This window comes from Carassius gibelio, chromosome B23 (genome assembly GCF_023724105.1).
Source record: "Carassius gibelio isolate Cgi1373 ecotype wild population from Czech Republic chromosome B23, carGib1.2-hapl.c, whole genome shotgun sequence".
Classification (NCBI taxonomy): domain Eukaryota; kingdom Metazoa; phylum Chordata; class Actinopteri; order Cypriniformes; family Cyprinidae; genus Carassius; species Carassius gibelio.
The window spans coordinates 29,620,347-29,641,703 of NC_068418.1; the positions used below are offsets into that span (position 1 = coordinate 29,620,347).

Genomic DNA, 21,357 nt, shown 5'->3' on the forward strand with positions numbered 1-21,357 from the left:
TGCACAGGTGTGCCGATTTGGGTGAAGGGATCTCACTCCTTCCCGGAGTTATAGCCATTCGAGCCACCTCGGACACGCCACCTTAGCACGTTTTGAGGTCCCCTCGCCAAGGTGAATGGAAATTTCCTCTTTTTTTGGATGATTATTGACAGTCAGACTCCAGAGAAGCTTTCTGTGCTGATTTGGGTGGGACTGGGCCAAATACCTGGCGCTAGGTTGCAAAAGAAGGTTTTCGACAAAATCCAAAATACCCGAAAATTTCGTCAGAGCGACGAGCCAATCTGAGACCTGCGTCTCGTTCGGCTCGAGCCAAGGATTCCGATGACATAAGGCACGTGGCTCTGCGACCAACCGTTTGGGAGTTACGAGCCATGCCGTACTTTCCGTCAGGCCGATCGGGACGAGGCCCGGTGACGTTGTAGACTGGGGAGGCTACCACCATCCCCCAGCGTTTTTAGGTCTCCCAAAACTTACCAAAGCCGAGATGGGCATCGCCGTGTCCGGCTTCCTCCCTGCTGCGTCTTAGCAGCATCGCTTCTCGGCCTTTTGGCTAAGATCAAGTGTAGTATCTGTTCTTATCAGTTTAATATCTGATACGTCCCCCATCCGGGGACTACATATTAAATGGATTTTTAGATCACGGAGCTGGAGCCGGGGCTTGCTCCGTCCACTCCATGCATCGGCCTGGTATTGCAGTGTCTCCAGGAACGGTGTGCTTTCCCTTTTTGGGGATTGCCATTTATTGTGTCGAATAGCAGAACGAGGAATGAGAGCTGCCATTGCAGATGCTGTGGTTTATTGCAAACTTTTTTCCTGATGTGTCCTCCTGGGGTCTTGGACTCTTCCACTAACGATGCACCCCCCTGAGGTCTTGAAGTCTTTCACAGACGAGGTGATGCATCGAATCAGGTGTGTTTGTTTAAAGAGAGTCATCTAAAACTGGCGTTGGGAAGCACCGGCCCATGAGCTTGGCAGTTTCCAGGCCAGTAACGGAAGGCACCCGTCCTTCCTTTCCTGGAGGGGGGGGGCAGAGGGCTAACCGTTGGTGAGGATGGTAGAGATGCAAATCAGACCTCTGGCTGACCGCCTGGGCCTTCATACTTACCTGGCAGGGGAGACACCATGATCAAGAAGGCGGTTCACCCAGGGCGAGGCTTGTCCATTGCACTCCGGCCATGCTGACCCCTGCGAATTCCCCAAATGCGGGAATCTCGACTGCATAATTTATGGTAGTGGGGGACTGCGTTCGCGCTCTCCCCTGAAATTGTTGGTGAAACAAAGCAGAAGAGGTTTTTACAGTTTTTTATTTATTTCCGTTTCAGAATGGGGAGTTCTGTCACATGCGAGATACGTGTTGTGCGCCTGTGATACAAAGTCACTTACGCTCTTGAAAAATCAGACCCTGGTGGGTAGTTTAGTTCGAACATAGCGCAGACCTTACTTTGAAAGTAGATTGGACTGACTGCAGCCTAGCTGTATCTGTCTCCATGTTGTTTGTTTGTCCTTTTTTTCGATTCGTATTAATTTTGTTGTCGCTTACAGCGCCACCTAGTGGCCTGTCGCCGCGCCCTTTTTCACCTGGCCTCGGACTGAGCCCCTGCACAGGTGTGCCGATTTGGGTGAAGGGATCTCACTCCTTCCCGGAGTTATAGCCATTCGAGCCACCTCGGACACGCCACCTTAGCACGTTTTGAGGTCCCCTCGCCAAGGTGAATGGAAATTTCCTCTTTTTTTGGATGATTATTGACAGTCAGACTCCAGAGAAGCTTTCTGTGCTGATTTGGGTGGGACTGGGCCAAATACCTGGCGCTAGGTTGCAAAAGAAGGTTTTCGACAAAATCCAAAATACCCGAAAATTTCGTCAGAGCGACGAGCCAATCTGAGACCTGCGTCTCGTTCGGCTCGAGCCAAGGATTCCGATGACATAAGGCACGTGGCTCTGCGACCAACCGTTTGGGAGTTACGAGCGATGCCGTACTTTCCGTCGCTGCAGTTCCACCGTCAGGCCGATCGGGACAAGGCCCGGTGACGTTGCAGACAGGGGAGGGTACTACCATCCCGCAGTGTTTCGGGTGTTTTCATCTTTGTTTGATTGTCTTTTTACAGTACATTTTCCCTATTTTTCAGCTTACGGCGCCACCTAGTGGCCTGTCGCCGCGCCCCTTTTCACCTGGCCTCGGACTGAGCCCCTGCACAGGTGTGCCGATTTGGGTGAAGGGATCTCACTCCTTCCCGGAGTTATAGCCATTCGAGCCACCTCGGACACGCCACCTTAGCACGTTTTGAGGTCCCCTCGCCAAGGTGAATGGAAATTTCCTCTTTTTTTGGATGATTATTGACAGTCAGACTCCAGAGAAGCTTTCTGTGCTGATTTGGGTGGGACTGGGCCAAATACCTGGCGCTAGGTTGCAAAAGAAGGTTTTCGACAAAATCCAAAATACCCGAAAATTTCGTCAGAGCGACGAGCCAATCTGAGACCTGCGTCTCGTTCGGCTCGAGCCAAGGATTCCGATGACATAAGGCACGTGGCTCTGCGACCAACCGTTTGGGAGTTACGAGCGATGCCGTACTTTCCGTCGCTGCAGTTCCACCGTCAGGCCGATCGGGACAAGGCCCGGTGACGTTGCAGACAGGGGAGGGTACTACCATCCCGCAGTGTTTCGGGTGTTTTCATCTTTGTTTGATTGTCTTTTTACAGTACATTTTCCCTATTTTTCAGCTTACGGCGCCACCTAGTGGCCTGTCGCCGCGCCCCTTTTCACCTGGCCTCGGACTGAGCCCCTGCACAGGTGTGCCGATTTGGGTGAAGGGATCTCACTCCTTCCCGGAGTTATAGCCATTCGAGCCACCTCGGACACGCCACCTTAGCACGTTTTGAGGTCCCCTCGCCAAGGTGAATGGAAATTTCCTCTTTTTTTGGATGATTATTGACAGTCAGACTCCAGAGAAGCTTTCTGTGCTGATTTGGGTGGGACTGGGCCAAATACCTGGCGCTAGGTTGCAAAAGAAGGTTTTCGACAAAATCCAAAATACCCGAAAATTTCGTCAGAGCGACGAGCCAATCTGAGACCTGCGTCTCGTTCGGCTCGAGCCAAGGATTCCGATGACATAAGGCACGTGGCTCTGCGACCAACCGTTTGGGAGTTACGAGCGATGCCGTACTTTCCGTCGCTGCAGTTCCACCGTCAGGCCGATCGGGACAAGGCCCGGTGACGTTGCAGACAGGGGAGGGTACTACCATCCCGCAGTGTTTCGGGTGTTTTCATCTTTGTTTGATTGTCTTTTTACAGTACATTTTCCCTATTTTTCAGCTTATGGCGCCACCTAGTGGCCTGTCGCCGCGCCCCTTTTCACCTGGCCTCGGACTGAGCCCCTGCACAGGTGTGCCGATTTGGGTGAAGGGATCTCACTCCTTCCCGGAGTTATAGCCATTCGAGCCACCTCGGACACGCCACCTTAGCACGTTTTGAGGTCCCCTCGCCAAGGTGAATGGAAATTTCCTCTTTTTTTGGATGATTATTGACAGTCAGACTCCAGAGAAGCTTTCTGTGCTGATTTGGGTGGGACTGGGCCAAATACCTGGCGCTAGGTTGCAAAAGAAGGTTTTCGACAAAATCCAAAATACCCGAAAATTTCGTCAGAGCGACGAGCCAATCTGAGACCTGCGTCTCGTTCGGCTCGAGCCAAGGATTCCGATGACATAAGGCACGTGGCTCTGCGACCAACCGTTTGGGAGTTACGAGCGATGCCGTACTTTCCGTCGCTGCAGTTCCACCGTCAGGCCGATCGGGACAAGGCCCGGTGACGTTGCAGACAGGGGAGGGTACTACCATCCCGCAGTGTTTCGGGTGTTTTCATCTTTGTTTGATTGTCTTTTTACAGTACATTTTCCCTATTTTTCAGCTTATGGCGCCACCTAGTGGCCTGTCGCCGCGCCCCTTTTCACCTGGCCTCGGACTGAGCCCCTGCACAGGTGTGCCGATTTGGGTGAAGGGATCTCACTCCTTCCCGGAGTTATAGCCATTCGAGCCACCTCGGACACGCCACCTTAGCACGTTTTGAGGTCCCCTCGCCAAGGTGAATGGAAATTTCCTCTTTTTTTGGATGATTATTGACAGTCAGACTCCAGAGAAGCTTTCTGTGCTGATTTGGGTGGGACTGGGCCAAATACCTGGCGCTAGGTTGCAAAAGAAGGTTTTCGACAAAATCCAAAATACCCGAAAATTTCGTCAGAGCGACGAGCCAATCTGAGACCTGCGTCTCGTTCGGCTCGAGCCAAGGATTCCGATGACATAAGGCACGTGGCTCTGCGACCAACCGTTTGGGAGTTACGAGCGATGCCGTACTTTCCGTCGCTGCAGTTCCACCGTCAGGCCGATCGGGACAAGGCCCGGTGACGTTGCAGACAGGGGAGGGTACTACCATCCCGCAGTGTTTCGGGTGTTTTCATCTTTGTTTGATTGTCTTTTTACAGTACATTTTCCCTATTTTTCAGCTTATGGCGCCACCTAGTGGCCTGTCGCCGCGCCCCTTTTCACCTGGCCTCGGACTGAGCCCCTGCACAGGTGTGCCGATTTGGGTGAAGGGATCTCACTCCTTCCCGGAGTTATAGCCATTCGAGCCACCTCGGACACGCCACCTTAGCACGTTTTGAGGTCCCCTCGCCAAGGTGAATGGAAATTTCCTCTTTTTTTGGATGATTATTGACAGTCAGACTCCAGAGAAGCTTTCTGTGCTGATTTGGGTGGGACTGGGCCAAATACCTGGCGCTAGGTTGCAAAAGAAGGTTTTCGACAAAATCCAAAATACCCGAAAATTTCGTCAGAGCGACGAGCCAATCTGAGACCTGCGTCTCGTTCGGCTCGAGCCAAGGATTCCGATGACATAAGGCACGTGGCTCTGCGACCAACCGTTTGGGAGTTACGAGCGATGCCGTACTTTCCGTCGCTGCAGTTCCACCGTCAGGCCGATCGGGACAAGGCCCGGTGACGTTGCAGACAGGGGAGGGTACTACCATCCCGCAGTGTTTCGGGTGTTTTCATCTTTGTTTGATTGTCTTTTTACAGTACATTTTCCCTATTTTTCAGCTTATGGCGCCACCTAGTGGCCTGTCGCCGCGCCCCTTTTCACCTGGCCTCGGACTGAGCCCCTGCACAGGTGTGCCGATTTGGGTGAAGGGATCTCACTCCTTCCCGGAGTTATAGCCATTCGAGCCACCTCGGACACGCCACCTTAGCACGTTTTGAGGTCCCCTCGCCAAGGTGAATGGAAATTTCCTCTTTTTTTGGATGATTATTGACAGTCAGACTCCAGAGAAGCTTTCTGTGCTGATTTGGGTGGGACTGGGCCAAATACCTGGCGCTAGGTTGCAAAAGAAGGTTTTCGACAAAATCCAAAATACCCGAAAATTTCGTCAGAGCGACGAGCCAATCTGAGACCTGCGTCTCGTTCGGCTCGAGCCAAGGATTCCGATGACATAAGGCACGTGGCTCTGCGACCAACCGTTTGGGAGTTACGAGCCATGCCGTACTTTCCGTCAGGCCGATCGGGACGAGGCCCGGTGACGTTGTAGACAGGGGAGGCTACCACCATCCCCCAGCGTTTTTAGGTCTCCCAAAACTTACCAAAGCCGAGATGGGCATCGCCGTGTCCGGCTTCCTCCCTGCTGCGTCTTAACAGCATCGCTTCTCGGCCTTTTGGCTAAGATCAAGTGTAGTATCTGTTCTTATCAGTTTAATATCTGATACGTCCCCCATCCGGGGACTACATATTAAATGGATTTTTAGATCACGGAGCTGGAGCCGGGGCTTGCTCCGTCCACTCCATGCATCGGCCTGGTATTGCAGTGTCTCCAGGAACGGTGTGCTTTCCCTTTTTGGGGATTGCCATTTATTGTGTCGAATAGCAGAACGAGGAATGAGAGCTGCCATTGCAGATGCTGTGGTTTATTGCAAACTTTTTTCCTGATGTGTCCTCCTGGGGTCTTGGACTCTTCCACTAACGATGCACCCCCCTGAGGTCTTGAAGTCTTTCACAGACGAGGTGATGCATCGAATCAGGTGTGTTTGTTTAAAGAGAGTCATCTAAAACTGGCGTTGGGAAGCACCGGCCCATGAGCTTGGCAGTTTCCAGGCCAGTAACGGAAGGCACCCGTCCTTCCTTTCCTGGAGGGGGGGGGCAGAGGGCTAACCGTTGGTGAGGATGGTAGAGATGCAAATCAGACCTCTGGCTGACCGCCTGGGCCTTCATACTTACCTGGCAGGGGAGACACCATGATCAAGAAGGCGGTTCACCCAGGGCGAGGCTTGTCCATTGCACTCCGGCCATGCTGACCCCTGCGAATTCCCCAAATGCGGGAATCTCGACTGCATAATTTATGGTAGTGGGGGACTGCGTTCGCGCTCTCCCCTGAAATTGTTGGTGAAACAAAGCAGAAGAGGTTTTTACAGTTTTTTATTTATTTCCGTTTCAGAATGGGGAGTTCTGTCACATGCGAGATACGTGTTGTGCGCCTGTGATACAAAGTCACTTACGCTCTTGAAAAATCAGACCCTGGTGGGTAGTTTAGTTCGAACATAGCGCAGACCTTACTTTGAAAGTAGATTGGACTGACTGCAGCCTAGCTGTATCTGTCTCCATGTTGTTTGTTTGTCCTTTTTTTCGATTCGTATTAATTTTGTTGTCGCTTACAGCGCCACCTAGTGGCCTGTCGCCGCGCCCTTTTTCACCTGGCCTCGGACTGAGCCCCTGCACAGGTGTGCCGATTTGGGTGAAGGGATCTCACTCCTTCCCGGAGTTATAGCCATTCGAGCCACCTCGGACACGCCACCTTAGCACGTTTTGAGGTCCCCTCGCCAAGGTGAATGGAAATTTCCTCTTTTTTTGGATGATTATTGACAGTCAGACTCCAGAGAAGCTTTCTGTGCTGATTTGGGTGGGACTGGGCCAAATACCTGGCGCTAGGTTGCAAAAGAAGGTTTTCGACAAAATCCAAAATACCCGAAAATTTCGTCAGAGCGACGAGCCAATCTGAGACCTGCGTCTCGTTCGGCTCGAGCCAAGGATTCCGATGACATAAGGCACGTGGCTCTGCGACCAACCGTTTGGGAGTTACGAGCGATGCCGTACTTTCCGTCGCTGCAGTTCCACCGTCAGGCCGATCGGGACAAGGCCCGGTGACGTTGCAGACAGGGGAGGGTACTACCATCCCGCAGTGTTTCGGGTGTTTTCATCTTTGTTTGATTGTCTTTTTACAGTACATTTTCCCTATTTTTCAGCTTACGGCGCCACCTAGTGGCCTGTCGCCGCGCCCCTTTTCACCTGGCCTCGGACTGAGCCCCTGCACAGGTGTGCCGATTTGGGTGAAGGGATCTCACTCCTTCCCGGAGTTATAGCCATTCGAGCCACCTCGGACACGCCACCTTAGCACGTTTTGAGGTCCCCTCGCCAAGGTGAATGGAAATTTCCTCTTTTTTTGGATGATTATTGACAGTCAGACTCCAGAGAAGCTTTCTGTGCTGATTTGGGTGGGACTGGGCCAAATACCTGGCGCTAGGTTGCAAAAGAAGGTTTTCGACAAAATCCAAAATACCCGAAAATTTCGTCAGAGCGACGAGCCAATCTGAGACCTGCGTCTCGTTCGGCTCGAGCCAAGGATTCCGATGACATAAGGCACGTGGCTCTGCGACCAACCGTTTGGGAGTTACGAGCCATGCCGTACTTTCCGTCAGGCCGATCGGGACGAGGCCCGGTGACGTTGTAGACTGGGGAGGCTACCACCATCCCCCAGCGTTTTTAGGTCTCCCAAAACTTACCAAAGCCGAGATGGGCATCGCCGTGTCCGGCTTCCTCCCTGCTGCGTCTTAGCAGCATCGCTTCTCGGCCTTTTGGCTAAGATCAAGTGTAGTATCTGTTCTTATCAGTTTAATATCTGATACGTCCCCCATCCGGGGACTACATATTAAATGGATTTTTAGATCACGGAGCTGGAGCCGGGGCTTGCTCCGTCCACTCCATGCATCGGCCTGGTATTGCAGTGTCTCCAGGAACGGTGTGCTTTCCCTTTTTGGGGATTGCCATTTATTGTGTCGAATAGCAGAACGAGGAATGAGAGCTGCCATTGCAGATGCTGTGGTTTATTGCAAACTTTTTTCCTGATGTGTCCTCCTGGGGTCTTGGACTCTTCCACTAACGATGCACCCCCCTGAGGTCTTGAAGTCTTTCACAGACGAGGTGATGCATCGAATCAGGTGTGTTTGTTTAAAGAGAGTCATCTAAAACTGGCGTTGGGAAGCACCGGCCCATGAGCTTGGCAGTTTCCAGGCCAGTAACGGAAGGCACCCGTCCTTCCTTTCCTGGAGGGGGGGGGCAGAGGGCTAACCGTTGGTGAGGATGGTAGAGATGCAAATCAGACCTCTGGCTGACCGCCTGGGCCTTCATACTTACCTGGCAGGGGAGACACCATGATCAAGAAGGCGGTTCACCCAGGGCGAGGCTTGTCCATTGCACTCCGGCCATGCTGACCCCTGCGAATTCCCCAAATGCGGGAATCTCGACTGCATAATTTATGGTAGTGGGGGACTGCGTTCGCGCTCTCCCCTGAAATTGTTGGTGAAACAAAGCAGAAGAGGTTTTTACAGTTTTTTATTTATTTCCGTTTCAGAATGGGGAGTTCTGTCACATGCGAGATACGTGTTGTGCGCCTGTGATACAAAGTCACTTACGCTCTTGAAAAATCAGACCCTGGTGGGTAGTTTAGTTCGAACATAGCGCAGACCTTACTTTGAAAGTAGATTGGACTGACTGCAGCCTAGCTGTATCTGTCTCCATGTTGTTTGTTTGTCCTTTTTTTCGATTCGTATTAATTTTGTTGTCGCTTACAGCGCCACCTAGTGGCCTGTCGCCGCGCCCTTTTTCACCTGGCCTCGGACTGAGCCCCTGCACAGGTGTGCCGATTTGGGTGAAGGGATCTCACTCCTTCCCGGAGTTATAGCCATTCGAGCCACCTCGGACACGCCACCTTAGCACGTTTTGAGGTCCCCTCGCCAAGGTGAATGGAAATTTCCTCTTTTTTTGGATGATTATTGACAGTCAGACTCCAGAGAAGCTTTCTGTGCTGATTTGGGTGGGACTGGGCCAAATACCTGGCGCTAGGTTGCAAAAGAAGGTTTTCGACAAAATCCAAAATACCCGAAAATTTCGTCAGAGCGACGAGCCAATCTGAGACCTGCGTCTCGTTCGGCTCGAGCCAAGGATTCCGATGACATAAGGCACGTGGCTCTGCGACCAACCGTTTGGGAGTTACGAGCCATGCCGTACTTTCCGTCAGGCCGATCGGGACGAGGCCCGGTGACGTTGTAGACTGGGGAGGCTACCACCATCCCCCAGCGTTTTTAGGTCTCCCAAAACTTACCAAAGCCGAGATGGGCATCGCCGTGTCCGGCTTCCTCCCTGCTGCGTCTTAGCAGCATCGCTTCTCGGCCTTTTGGCTAAGATCAAGTGTAGTATCTGTTCTTATCAGTTTAATATCTGATACGTCCCCCATCCGGGGACTACATATTAAATGGATTTTTAGATCACGGAGCTGGAGCCGGGGCTTGCTCCGTCCACTCCATGCATCGGCCTGGTATTGCAGTGTCTCCAGGAACGGTGTGCTTTCCCTTTTTGGGGATTGCCATTTATTGTGTCGAATAGCAGAACGAGGAATGAGAGCTGCCATTGCAGATGCTGTGGTTTATTGCAAACTTTTTTCCTGATGTGTCCTCCTGGGGTCTTGGACTCTTCCACTAACGATGCACCCCCCTGAGGTCTTGAAGTCTTTCACAGACGAGGTGATGCATCGAATCAGGTGTGTTTGTTTAAAGAGAGTCATCTAAAACTGGCGTTGGGAAGCACCGGCCCATGAGCTTGGCAGTTTCCAGGCCAGTAACGGAAGGCACCCGTCCTTCCTTTCCTGGAGGGGGGGGGCAGAGGGCTAACCGTTGGTGAGGATGGTAGAGATGCAAATCAGACCTCTGGCTGACCGCCTGGGCCTTCATACTTACCTGGCAGGGGAGACACCATGATCAAGAAGGCGGTTCACCCAGGGCGAGGCTTGTCCATTGCACTCCGGCCATGCTGACCCCTGCGAATTCCCCAAATGCGGGAATCTCGACTGCATAATTTATGGTAGTGGGGGACTGCGTTCGCGCTCTCCCCTGAAATTGTTGGTGAAACAAAGCAGAAGAGGTTTTTACAGTTTTTTATTTATTTCCGTTTCAGAATGGGGAGTTCTGTCACATGCGAGATACGTGTTGTGCGCCTGTGATACAAAGTCACTTACGCTCTTGAAAAATCAGACCCTGGTGGGTAGTTTAGTTCGAACATAGCGCAGACCTTACTTTGAAAGTAGATTGGACTGACTGCAGCCTAGCTGTATCTGTCTCCATGTTGTTTGTTTGTCCTTTTTTTCGATTCGTATTAATTTTGTTGTCGCTTACAGCGCCACCTAGTGGCCTGTCGCCGCGCCCTTTTTCACCTGGCCTCGGACTGAGCCCCTGCACAGGTGTGCCGATTTGGGTGAAGGGATCTCACTCCTTCCCGGAGTTATAGCCATTCGAGCCACCTCGGACACGCCACCTTAGCACGTTTTGAGGTCCCCTCGCCAAGGTGAATGGAAATTTCCTCTTTTTTTGGATGATTATTGACAGTCAGACTCCAGAGAAGCTTTCTGTGCTGATTTGGGTGGGACTGGGCCAAATACCTGGCGCTAGGTTGCAAAAGAAGGTTTTCGACAAAATCCAAAATACCCGAAAATTTCGTCAGAGCGACGAGCCAATCTGAGACCTGCGTCTCGTTCGGCTCGAGCCAAGGATTCCGATGACATAAGGCACGTGGCTCTGCGACCAACCGTTTGGGAGTTACGAGCGATGCCGTACTTTCCGTCGCTGCAGTTCCACCGTCAGGCCGATCGGGACAAGGCCCGGTGACGTTGCAGACAGGGGAGGGTACTACCATCCCGCAGTGTTTCGGGTGTTTTCATCTTTGTTTGATTGTCTTTTTACAGTACATTTTCCCTATTTTTCAGCTTACGGCGCCACCTAGTGGCCTGTCGCCGCGCCCCTTTTCACCTGGCCTCGGACTGAGCCCCTGCACAGGTGTGCCGATTTGGGTGAAGGGATCTCACTCCTTCCCGGAGTTATAGCCATTCGAGCCACCTCGGACACGCCACCTTAGCACGTTTTGAGGTCCCCTCGCCAAGGTGAATGGAAATTTCCTCTTTTTTTGGATGATTATTGACAGTCAGACTCCAGAGAAGCTTTCTGTGCTGATTTGGGTGGGACTGGGCCAAATACCTGGCGCTAGGTTGCAAAAGAAGGTTTTCGACAAAATCCAAAATACCCGAAAATTTCGTCAGAGCGACGAGCCAATCTGAGACCTGCGTCTCGTTCGGCTCGAGCCAAGGATTCCGATGACATAAGGCACGTGGCTCTGCGACCAACCGTTTGGGAGTTACGAGCCATGCCGTACTTTCCGTCAGGCCGATCGGGACGAGGCCCGGTGACGTTGTAGACTGGGGAGGCTACCACCATCCCCCAGCGTTTTTAGGTCTCCCAAAACTTACCAAAGCCGAGATGGGCATCGCCGTGTCCGGCTTCCTCCCTGCTGCGTCTTAGCAGCATCGCTTCTCGGCCTTTTGGCTAAGATCAAGTGTAGTATCTGTTCTTATCAGTTTAATATCTGATACGTCCCCCATCCGGGGACTACATATTAAATGGATTTTTAGATCACGGAGCTGGAGCCGGGGCTTGCTCCGTCCACTCCATGCATCGGCCTGGTATTGCAGTGTCTCCAGGAACGGTGTGCTTTCCCTTTTTGGGGATTGCCATTTATTGTGTCGAATAGCAGAACGAGGAATGAGAGCTGCCATTGCAGATGCTGTGGTTTATTGCAAACTTTTTTCCTGATGTGTCCTCCTGGGGTCTTGGACTCTTCCACTAACGATGCACCCCCCTGAGGTCTTGAAGTCTTTCACAGACGAGGTGATGCATCGAATCAGGTGTGTTTGTTTAAAGAGAGTCATCTAAAACTGGCGTTGGGAAGCACCGGCCCATGAGCTTGGCAGTTTCCAGGCCAGTAACGGAAGGCACCCGTCCTTCCTTTCCTGGAGGGGGGGGGCAGAGGGCTAACCGTTGGTGAGGATGGTAGAGATGCAAATCAGACCTCTGGCTGACCGCCTGGGCCTTCATACTTACCTGGCAGGGGAGACACCATGATCAAGAAGGCGGTTCACCCAGGGCGAGGCTTGTCCATTGCACTCCGGCCATGCTGACCCCTGCGAATTCCCCAAATGCGGGAATCTCGACTGCATAATTTATGGTAGTGGGGGACTGCGTTCGCGCTCTCCCCTGAAATTGTTGGTGAAACAAAGCAGAAGAGGTTTTTACAGTTTTTTATTTATTTCCGTTTCAGAATGGGGAGTTCTGTCACATGCGAGATACGTGTTGTGCGCCTGTGATACAAAGTCACTTACGCTCTTGAAAAATCAGACCCTGGTGGGTAGTTTAGTTCGAACATAGCGCAGACCTTACTTTGAAAGTAGATTGGACTGACTGCAGCCTAGCTGTATCTGTCTCCATGTTGTTTGTTTGTCCTTTTTTTCGATTCGTATTAATTTTGTTGTCGCTTACAGCGCCACCTAGTGGCCTGTCGCCGCGCCCTTTTTCACCTGGCCTCGGACTGAGCCCCTGCACAGGTGTGCCGATTTGGGTGAAGGGATCTCACTCCTTCCCGGAGTTATAGCCATTCGAGCCACCTCGGACACGCCACCTTAGCACGTTTTGAGGTCCCCTCGCCAAGGTGAATGGAAATTTCCTCTTTTTTTGGATGATTATTGACAGTCAGACTCCAGAGAAGCTTTCTGTGCTGATTTGGGTGGGACTGGGCCAAATACCTGGCGCTAGGTTGCAAAAGAAGGTTTTCGACAAAATCCAAAATACCCGAAAATTTCGTCAGAGCGACGAGCCAATCTGAGACCTGCGTCTCGTTCGGCTCGAGCCAAGGATTCCGATGACATAAGGCACGTGGCTCTGCGACCAACCGTTTGGGAGTTACGAGCGATGCCGTACTTTCCGTCGCTGCAGTTCCACCGTCAGGCCGATCGGGACAAGGCCCGGTGACGTTGCAGACAGGGGAGGGTACTACCATCCCGCAGTGTTTCGGGTGTTTTCATCTTTGTTTGATTGTCTTTTTACAGTACATTTTCCCTATTTTTCAGCTTACGGCGCCACCTAGTGGCCTGTCGCCGCGCCCCTTTTCACCTGGCCTCGGACTGAGCCCCTGCACAGGTGTGCCGATTTGGGTGAAGGGATCTCACTCCTTCCCGGAGTTATAGCCATTCGAGCCACCTCGGACACGCCACCTTAGCACGTTTTGAGGTCCCCTCGCCAAGGTGAATGGAAATTTCCTCTTTTTTTGGATGATTATTGACAGTCAGACTCCAGAGAAGCTTTCTGTGCTGATTTGGGTGGGACTGGGCCAAATACCTGGCGCTAGGTTGCAAAAGAAGGTTTTCGACAAAATCCAAAATACCCGAAAATTTCGTCAGAGCGACGAGCCAATCTGAGACCTGCGTCTCGTTCGGCTCGAGCCAAGGATTCCGATGACATAAGGCACGTGGCTCTGCGACCAACCGTTTGGGAGTTACGAGCGATGCCGTACTTTCCGTCGCTGCAGTTCCACCGTCAGGCCGATCGGGACAAGGCCCGGTGACGTTGCAGACAGGGGAGGGTACTACCATCCCGCAGTGTTTCGGGTGTTTTCATCTTTGTTTGATTGTCTTTTTACAGTACATTTTCCCTATTTTTCAGCTTACGGCGCCACCTAGTGGCCTGTCGCCGCGCCCCTTTTCACCTGGCCTCGGACTGAGCCCCTGCACAGGTGTGCCGATTTGGGTGAAGGGATCTCACTCCTTCCCGGAGTTATAGCCATTCGAGCCACCTCGGACACGCCACCTTAGCACGTTTTGAGGTCCCCTCGCCAAGGTGAATGGAAATTTCCTCTTTTTTTGGATGATTATTGACAGTCAGACTCCAGAGAAGCTTTCTGTGCTGATTTGGGTGGGACTGGGCCAAATACCTGGCGCTAGGTTGCAAAAGAAGGTTTTCGACAAAATCCAAAATACCCGAAAATTTCGTCAGAGCGACGAGCCAATCTGAGACCTGCGTCTCGTTCGGCTCGAGCCAAGGATTCCGATGACATAAGGCACGTGGCTCTGCGACCAACCGTTTGGGAGTTACGAGCGATGCCGTACTTTCCGTCGCTGCAGTTCCACCGTCAGGCCGATCGGGACAAGGCCCGGTGACGTTGCAGACAGGGGAGGGTACTACCATCCCGCAGTGTTTCGGGTGTTTTCATCTTTGTTTGATTGTCTTTTTACAGTACATTTTCCCTATTTTTCAGCTTATGGCGCCACCTAGTGGCCTGTCGCCGCGCCCCTTTTCACCTGGCCTCGGACTGAGCCCCTGCACAGGTGTGCCGATTTGGGTGAAGGGATCTCACTCCTTCCCGGAGTTATAGCCATTCGAGCCACCTCGGACACGCCACCTTAGCACGTTTTGAGGTCCCCTCGCCAAGGTGAATGGAAATTTCCTCTTTTTTTGGATGATTATTGACAGTCAGACTCCAGAGAAGCTTTCTGTGCTGATTTGGGTGGGACTGGGCCAAATACCTGGCGCTAGGTTGCAAAAGAAGGTTTTCGACAAAATCCAAAATACCCGAAAATTTCGTCAGAGCGACGAGCCAATCTGAGACCTGCGTCTCGTTCGGCTCGAGCCAAGGATTCCGATGACATAAGGCACGTGGCTCTGCGACCAACCGTTTGGGAGTTACGAGCGATGCCGTACTTTCCGTCGCTGCAGTTCCACCGTCAGGCCGATCGGGACAAGGCCCGGTGACGTTGCAGACAGGGGAGGGTACTACCATCCCGCAGTGTTTCGGGTGTTTTCATCTTTGTTTGATTGTCTTTTTACAGTACATTTTCCCTATTTTTCAGCTTATGGCGCCACCTAGTGGCCTGTCGCCGCGCCCCTTTTCACCTGGCCTCGGACTGAGCCCCTGCACAGGTGTGCCGATTTGGGTGAAGGGATCTCACTCCTTCCCGGAGTTATAGCCATTCGAGCCACCTCGGACACGCCACCTTAGCACGTTTTGAGGTCCCCTCGCCAAGGTGAATGGAAATTTCCTCTTTTTTTGGATGATTATTGACAGTCAGACTCCAGAGAAGCTTTCTGTGCTGATTTGGGTGGGACTGGGCCAAATACCTGGCGCTAGGTTGCAAAAGAAGGTTTTCGACAAAATCCAAAATACCCGAAAATTTCGTCAGAGCGACGAGCCAATCTGAGACCTGCGTCTCGTTCGGCTCGAGCCAAGGATTCCGATGACATAAGGCACGTGGCTCTGCGACCAACCGTTTGGGAGTTACGAGCGATGCCGTACTTTCCGTCGCTGCAGTTCCACCGTCAGGCCGATCGGGACAAGGCCCGGTGACGTTGCAGACAGGGGAGGGTACTACCATCCCGCAGTGTTTCGGGTGTTTTCATCTTTGTTTGATTGTCTTTTTACAGTACATTTTCCCTATTTTTCAGCTTATGGCGCCACCTAGTGGCCTGTCGCCGCGCCCCTTTTCACCTGGCCTCGGACTGAGCCCCTGCACAGGTGTGCCGATTTGGGTGAAGGGATCTCACTCCTTCCCGGAGTTATAGCCATTCGAGCCACCTCGGACACGCCACCTTAGCACGTTTTGAGGTCCCCTCGCCAAGGTGAATGGAAATTTCCTCTTTTTTTGGATGATTATTGACAGTCAGACTCCAGAGAAGCTTTCTGTGCTGATTTGGGTGGGACTGGGCCAAATACCTGGCGCTAGGTTGCAAAAGAAGGTTTTCGACAAAATCCAAAATACCCGAAAATTTCGTCAGAGCGACGAGCCAATCTGAGACCTGCGTCTCGTTCGGCTCGAGCCAAGGATTCCGATGACATAAGGCACGTGGCTCTGCGACCAACCGTTTGGGAGTTACGAGCGATGCCGTACTTTCCGTCGCTGCAGTTCCACCGTCAGGCCGATCGGGACAAGGCCCGGTGACGTTGCAGACAGGGGAGGGTACTACCATCCCGCAGTGTTTCGGGTGTTTTCATCTTTGTTTGATTGTCTTTTTACAGTACATTTTCCCTATTTTTCAGCTTATGGCGCCACCTAGTGGCCTGTCGCCGCGCCCCTTTTCACCTGGCCTCGGACTGAGCCCCTGCACAGGTGTGCCGATTTGGGTGAAGGGATCTCACTCCTTCCCGGAGTTATAGCCATTCGAGCCACCTCGGACACGCCACCTTAGCACGTTTTGAGGTCCCCTCGCCAAGGTGAATGGAAATTTCCTCTTTTTTTGGATGATTATTGACAGTCAGACTCCAGAGAAGCTTTCTGTGCTGATTTGGGTGGGACTGGGCCAAATACCTGGCGCTAGGTTGCAAAAGAAGGTTTTCGACAAAATCCAAAATACCCGAAAATTTCGTCAGAGCGACGAGCCAATCTGAGACCTGCGTCTCGTTCGGCTCGAGCCAAGGATTCCGATGACATAAGGCACGTGGCTCTGCGACCAACCGTTTGGGAGTTACGAGCCATGCCGTACTTTCCGTCAGGCCGATCGGGACGAGGCCCGGTGACGTTGTAGACAGGGGAGGCTACCACCATCCCCCAGCGTTTTTAGGTCTCCCAAAACTTACCAAAGCCGAGATGGGCATCGCCGTGTCCGGCTTCCTCCCTGCTGCGTCTTAACAGCATCGCTTCTCGGCCTTTTGGCTAAGATCAAGTGTAGTATCTGTTCTTATCAGTTTAATATCTGATACGTCCCCCATCCGGGGACTACATATTAAATGGATTTTTAGATCACGGAGCTGGAGCCGGGGCTTGCTCCGTCCACTCCATGCATCGGCCTGGTATTGCAGTGTCTCCAGGAACGGTGTGCTTTCCCTTTTTGGGGATTGCCATTTATTGTGTCGAATAGCAGAACGAGGAATGAGAGCTGCCATTGCAGATGCTGTGGTTTATTGCAAACTTTTTTCCTGATGTGTCCTCCTGGGGTCTTGGACTCTTCCACTAACGATGCACCCCCCTGAGGTCTTGAAGTCTTTCACAGACGAGGTGATGCATCGAATCAGGTGTGTTTGTTTAAAGAGAGTCATCTAAAACTGGCGTTGGGAAGCACCGGCCCATGAGCTTGGCAGTTTCCAGGCCAGTAACGGAAGGCACCCGTCCTTCCTTTCCTGGAGGGGGGGGGCAGAGGGCTAACCGTTGGTGAGGATGGTAGAGATGCAAATCAGACCTCTGGCTGACCGCCTGGGCCTTCATACTTACCTGGCAGGGGAGACACCATGATCAAGAAGGCGGTTCACCCAGGGCGAGGCTTGTCCATTGCACTCCGGCCATGCTGACCCCTGCGAATTCCCCAAATGCGGGAATCTCGACTGCATAATTTATGGTAGTGGGGGACTGCGTTCGCGCTCTCCCCTGAAATTGTTGGTGAAACAAAGCAGAAGAGGTTTTTACAGTTTTTTATTTATTTCCGTTTCAGAATGGGGAGTTCTGTCACATGCGAGATACGTGTTGTGCGCCTGTGATACAAAGTCACTTACGCTCTTGAAAAATCAGACCCTGGTGGGTAGTTTAGTTCGAACATAGCGCAGACCTTACTTTGAAAGTAGATTGGACTGACTGCAGCCTAGCTGTATCTGTCTCCATGTTGTTTGTTTGTCCTTTTTTTCGATTCGTATTAATTTTGTTGTCGCTTACAGCGCCACCTAGTGGCCTGTCGCCGCGCCCTTTTTCACCTGGCCTCGGACTGAGCCCCTGCACAGGTGTGCCGATTTGGGTGAAGGGATCTCACTCCTTCCCGGAGTTATAGCCATTCGAGCCACCTCGGACACGCCACCTTAGCACGTTTTGAGGTCCCCTCGCCAAGGTGAATGGAAATTTCCTCTTTTTTTGGATGATTATTGACAGTCAGACTCCAGAGAAGCTTTCTGTGCTGATTTGGGTGGGACTGGGCCAAATACCTGGCGCTAGGTTGCAAAAGAAGGTTTTCGACAAAATCCAAAATACCCGAAAATTTCGTCAGAGCGACGAGCCAATCTGAGACCTGCGTCTCGTTCGGCTCGAGCCAAGGATTCCGATGACATAAGGCACGTGGCTCTGCGACCAACCGTTTGGGAGTTACGAGCGATGCCGTACTTTCCGTCGCTGCAGTTCCACCGTCAGGCCGATCGGGACAAGGCCCGGTGACGTTGCAGACAGGGGAGGGTACTACCATCCCGCAGTGTTTCGGGTGTTTTCATCTTTGTTTGATTGTCTTTTTACAGTACATTTTCCCTATTTTTCAGCTTACGGCGCCACCTAGTGGCCTGTCGCCGCGCCCCTTTTCACCTGGCCTCGGACTGAGCCCCTGCACAGGTGTGCCGATTTGGGTGAAGGGATCTCACTCCTTCCCGGAGTTATAGCCATTCGAGCCACCTCGGACACGCCACCTTAGCACGTTTTGAGGTCCCCTCGCCAAGGTGAATGGAAATTTCCTCTTTTTTTGGATGATTATTGACAGTCAGACTCCAGAGAAGCTTTCTGTGCTGATTTGGGTGGGACTGGGCCAAATACCTGGCGCTAGGTTGCAAAAGAAGGTTTTCGACAAAATCCAAAATACCCGAAAATTTCGTCAGAGCGACGAGCCAATCTGAGACCTGCGTCTCGTTCGGCTCGAGCCAAGGATTCCGATGACATAAGGCACGTGGCTCTGCGACCAACCGTTTGGGAGTTACGAGCCATGCCGTACTTTCCGTCAGGCCGATCGGGACGAGGCCCGGTGACGTTGTAGACTGGGGAGGCTACCACCATCCCCCAGCGTTTTTAGGTCTCCCAAAACTTACCAAAGCCGAGATGGGCATCGCCGTGTCCGGCTTCCTCCCTGCTGCGTCTTAGCAGCATCGCTTCTCGGCCTTTTGGCTAAGATCAAGTGTAGTATCTGTTCTTATCAGTTTAATATCTGATACGTCCCCCATCCGGGGACTACATATTAAATGGATTTTTAGATCACGGAGCTGGAGCCGGGGCTTGCTCCGTCCACTCCATGCATCGGCCTGGTATTGCAGTGTCTCCAGGAACGGTGTGCTTTCCCTTTTTGGGGATTGCCATTTATTGTGTCGAATAGCAGAACGAGGAATGAGAGCTGCCATTGCAGATGCTGTGGTTTATTGCAAACTTTTTTCCTGATGTGTCCTCCTGGGGTCTTGGACTCTTCCACTAACGATGCACCCCCCTGAGGTCTTGAAGTCTTTCACAGACGAGGTGATGCATCGAATCAGGTGTGTTTGTTTAAAGAGAGTCATCTAAAACTGGCGTTGGGAAGCACCGGCCCATGAGCTTGGCAGTTTCCAGGCCAGTAACGGAAGGCACCCGTCCTTCCTTTCCTGGAGGGGGGGGGCAGAGGGCTAACCGTTGGTGAGGATGGTAGAGATGCAAATCAGACCTCTGGCTGACCGCCTGGGCCTTCATACTTACCTGGCAGGGGAGACACCATGATCAAGAAGGCGGTTCACCCAGGGCGAGGCTTGTCCATTGCACTCCGGCCATGCTGACCCCTGCGAATTCCCCAAATGCGGGAATCTCGACTGCATAATTTATGGTAGTGGGGGACTGCGTTCGCGCTCTCCCCTGAAATTGTTGGTGAAACAAAGCAGAAGAGGTTTTTACAGTTTTTTATTTATTTCCGTTTCAGAATGGGGAGTTCTGTCACATGCGAGATACGTGTTGTGCGCCTGTGATACAAAGTCACTTACGCTCTTGAAAAATCAGACCCTGGTGGGTAGTTTAGTTCGAACATAGCGCAGACCTTACTTTGAAAGTAGATTGGACTGACTGCAGCCTAGCTGTATCTGTCTCCATGTTGTTTGTTTGTCCTTTTTTTCGATTCGTATTAATTTTGTTGTCGCTTACAGCGCCACCTAGTGGCCTGTCGCCGCGCCCTTTTTCACCTGGCCTCGGACTGAGCCCCTGCACAGGTGTGCCGATTTGGGTGAAGGGATCTCACTCCTTCCCGGAGTTATAGCCATTCGAGCCACCTCGGACACGCCACCTTAGCACGTTTTGAGGTCCCCTCGCCAAGGTGAATGGAAATTTCCTCTTTTTTTGGATGATTATTGACAGTCAGACTCCAGAGAAGCTTTCTGTGCTGATTTGGGTGGGACTGGGCCAAATACCTGGCGCTAGGTTGCAAAAGAAGGTTTTCGACAAAATCCAAAATACCCGAAAATTTCGTCAGAGCGACGAGCCAATCTGAGACCTGCGTCTCGTTCGGCTCGAGCCAAGGATTCCGATGACATAAGGCACGTGGCTCTGCGACCAACCGTTTGGGAGTTACGAGCCATGCCGTACTTTCCGTCAGGCCGATCGGGACGAGGCCCGGTGACGTTGTAGACTGGGGAGGCTACCACCATCCCCCAGCGTTTTTAGGTCTCCCAAAACTTACCAAAGCCGAGATGGGCATCGCCGTGTCCGGCTTCCTCCCTGCTGCGTCTTAGCAGCATCGCTTCTCGGCCTTTTGGCTAAGATCAAGTGTAGTATCTGTTCTTATCAGTTTAATATCTGATACGTCCCCCATCCGGGGACTACATATTAAATGGATTTTTAGATCACGGAGCTGGAGCCGGGGCTTGCTCCGTCCACTCCATGCATCGGCCTGGTATTGCAGTGTCTCCAGGAACGGTGTGCTTTCCCTTTTTGGGGATTGCCATTTATTGTGTCGAATAGCAGAACGAGGAATGAGAGCTGCCATTGCAGATGCTGTGGTTTATTGCAAACTTTTTTCCTGATGTGTCCTCCTGGGGTCTTGGACTCTTCCACTAACGATGCACCCCCCTGAGGTCTTGAAGTCTTTCACAGACGAGGTGATGCATCGAATCAGGTGTGTTTGTTTAAAGAGAGTCATCTAAAACTGGCGTTGGGAAGCACCGGCCCATGAGCTTGGCAGTTTCCAGGCCAGTAACGGAAGGCACCCGTCCTTCCTTTCCTGGAGGGGGGGGGCAGAGGGCTAACCGTTGGTGAGGATGGTAGAGATGCAAATCAGACCTCTGGCTGACCGCCTGGGCCTTCATACTTACCTGGCAGGGGAGACACCATGATCAAGAAGGCGGTTCACCCAGGGCGAGGCTTGTCCATTGCACTCCGGCCATGCTGACCCCTGCGAATTCCCCAAATGCGGGAATCTCGACTGCATAATTTATGGTAGTGGGGGACTGCGTTCGCGCTCTCCCCTGAAATTGTTGGTGAAACAAAGCAGAAGAGGT

At 52.2% G+C, this 21,357-nt stretch overlaps 16 non-coding genes across 16 annotated transcripts; all 16 read left to right on the top strand.

The window, feature by feature from the left end:
* The first annotated feature begins 530 nt into the window (after positions 1 to 530).
* On the top strand, positions 531 to 721 carry LOC128012614 (U2 spliceosomal RNA). The gene has a single exon (XR_008183137.1). It is a non-coding gene; the product is annotated as a U2 spliceosomal RNA (small nuclear RNA).
* Positions 722 to 1,097: 376 nt separating this feature from the next.
* Positions 1,098 to 1,261, top strand: LOC128012396 (U1 spliceosomal RNA). Its single transcript, XR_008182919.1, has one exon. It is a non-coding gene; the product is annotated as a U1 spliceosomal RNA (small nuclear RNA).
* A 4,419-nt stretch (positions 1,262 to 5,680) lies between these two features.
* Positions 5,681 to 5,871, top strand: LOC128012615 (U2 spliceosomal RNA). Its single transcript, XR_008183138.1, has one exon. It is a non-coding gene; the product is annotated as a U2 spliceosomal RNA (small nuclear RNA).
* A 376-nt stretch (positions 5,872 to 6,247) lies between these two features.
* Positions 6,248 to 6,411, top strand: LOC128012397 (U1 spliceosomal RNA). The gene has a single exon (XR_008182920.1). It is a non-coding gene; the product is annotated as a U1 spliceosomal RNA (small nuclear RNA).
* Positions 6,412 to 7,870: 1,459 nt separating this feature from the next.
* On the top strand, positions 7,871 to 8,061 carry LOC128012616 (U2 spliceosomal RNA). Its single transcript, XR_008183139.1, has one exon. It is a non-coding gene; the product is annotated as a U2 spliceosomal RNA (small nuclear RNA).
* A 376-nt stretch (positions 8,062 to 8,437) lies between these two features.
* On the top strand, positions 8,438 to 8,601 carry LOC128012398 (U1 spliceosomal RNA). The gene has a single exon (XR_008182921.1). It is a non-coding gene; the product is annotated as a U1 spliceosomal RNA (small nuclear RNA).
* Positions 8,602 to 9,468: 867 nt separating this feature from the next.
* LOC128012617 (U2 spliceosomal RNA) lies at positions 9,469 to 9,659 on the top strand. The gene has a single exon (XR_008183140.1). It is a non-coding gene; the product is annotated as a U2 spliceosomal RNA (small nuclear RNA).
* Positions 9,660 to 10,035: 376 nt separating this feature from the next.
* LOC128012399 (U1 spliceosomal RNA) lies at positions 10,036 to 10,199 on the top strand. Its single transcript, XR_008182922.1, has one exon. It is a non-coding gene; the product is annotated as a U1 spliceosomal RNA (small nuclear RNA).
* Positions 10,200 to 11,658: 1,459 nt separating this feature from the next.
* Positions 11,659 to 11,849, top strand: LOC128012618 (U2 spliceosomal RNA). Its single transcript, XR_008183141.1, has one exon. It is a non-coding gene; the product is annotated as a U2 spliceosomal RNA (small nuclear RNA).
* Positions 11,850 to 12,225: 376 nt separating this feature from the next.
* LOC128012401 (U1 spliceosomal RNA) lies at positions 12,226 to 12,389 on the top strand. The gene has a single exon (XR_008182924.1). It is a non-coding gene; the product is annotated as a U1 spliceosomal RNA (small nuclear RNA).
* A 4,419-nt stretch (positions 12,390 to 16,808) lies between these two features.
* Positions 16,809 to 16,999, top strand: LOC128012619 (U2 spliceosomal RNA). Its single transcript, XR_008183142.1, has one exon. It is a non-coding gene; the product is annotated as a U2 spliceosomal RNA (small nuclear RNA).
* A 376-nt stretch (positions 17,000 to 17,375) lies between these two features.
* Positions 17,376 to 17,539, top strand: LOC128012402 (U1 spliceosomal RNA). The gene has a single exon (XR_008182925.1). It is a non-coding gene; the product is annotated as a U1 spliceosomal RNA (small nuclear RNA).
* Positions 17,540 to 18,998: 1,459 nt separating this feature from the next.
* On the top strand, positions 18,999 to 19,189 carry LOC128012620 (U2 spliceosomal RNA). The gene has a single exon (XR_008183143.1). It is a non-coding gene; the product is annotated as a U2 spliceosomal RNA (small nuclear RNA).
* Positions 19,190 to 19,565: 376 nt separating this feature from the next.
* Positions 19,566 to 19,729, top strand: LOC128012403 (U1 spliceosomal RNA). The gene has a single exon (XR_008182926.1). It is a non-coding gene; the product is annotated as a U1 spliceosomal RNA (small nuclear RNA).
* An 867-nt stretch (positions 19,730 to 20,596) lies between these two features.
* On the top strand, positions 20,597 to 20,787 carry LOC128012622 (U2 spliceosomal RNA). The gene has a single exon (XR_008183145.1). It is a non-coding gene; the product is annotated as a U2 spliceosomal RNA (small nuclear RNA).
* A 376-nt stretch (positions 20,788 to 21,163) lies between these two features.
* LOC128012404 (U1 spliceosomal RNA) lies at positions 21,164 to 21,327 on the top strand. Its single transcript, XR_008182927.1, has one exon. It is a non-coding gene; the product is annotated as a U1 spliceosomal RNA (small nuclear RNA).
* Positions 21,328 to 21,357: the final 30 nt, after the last annotated feature.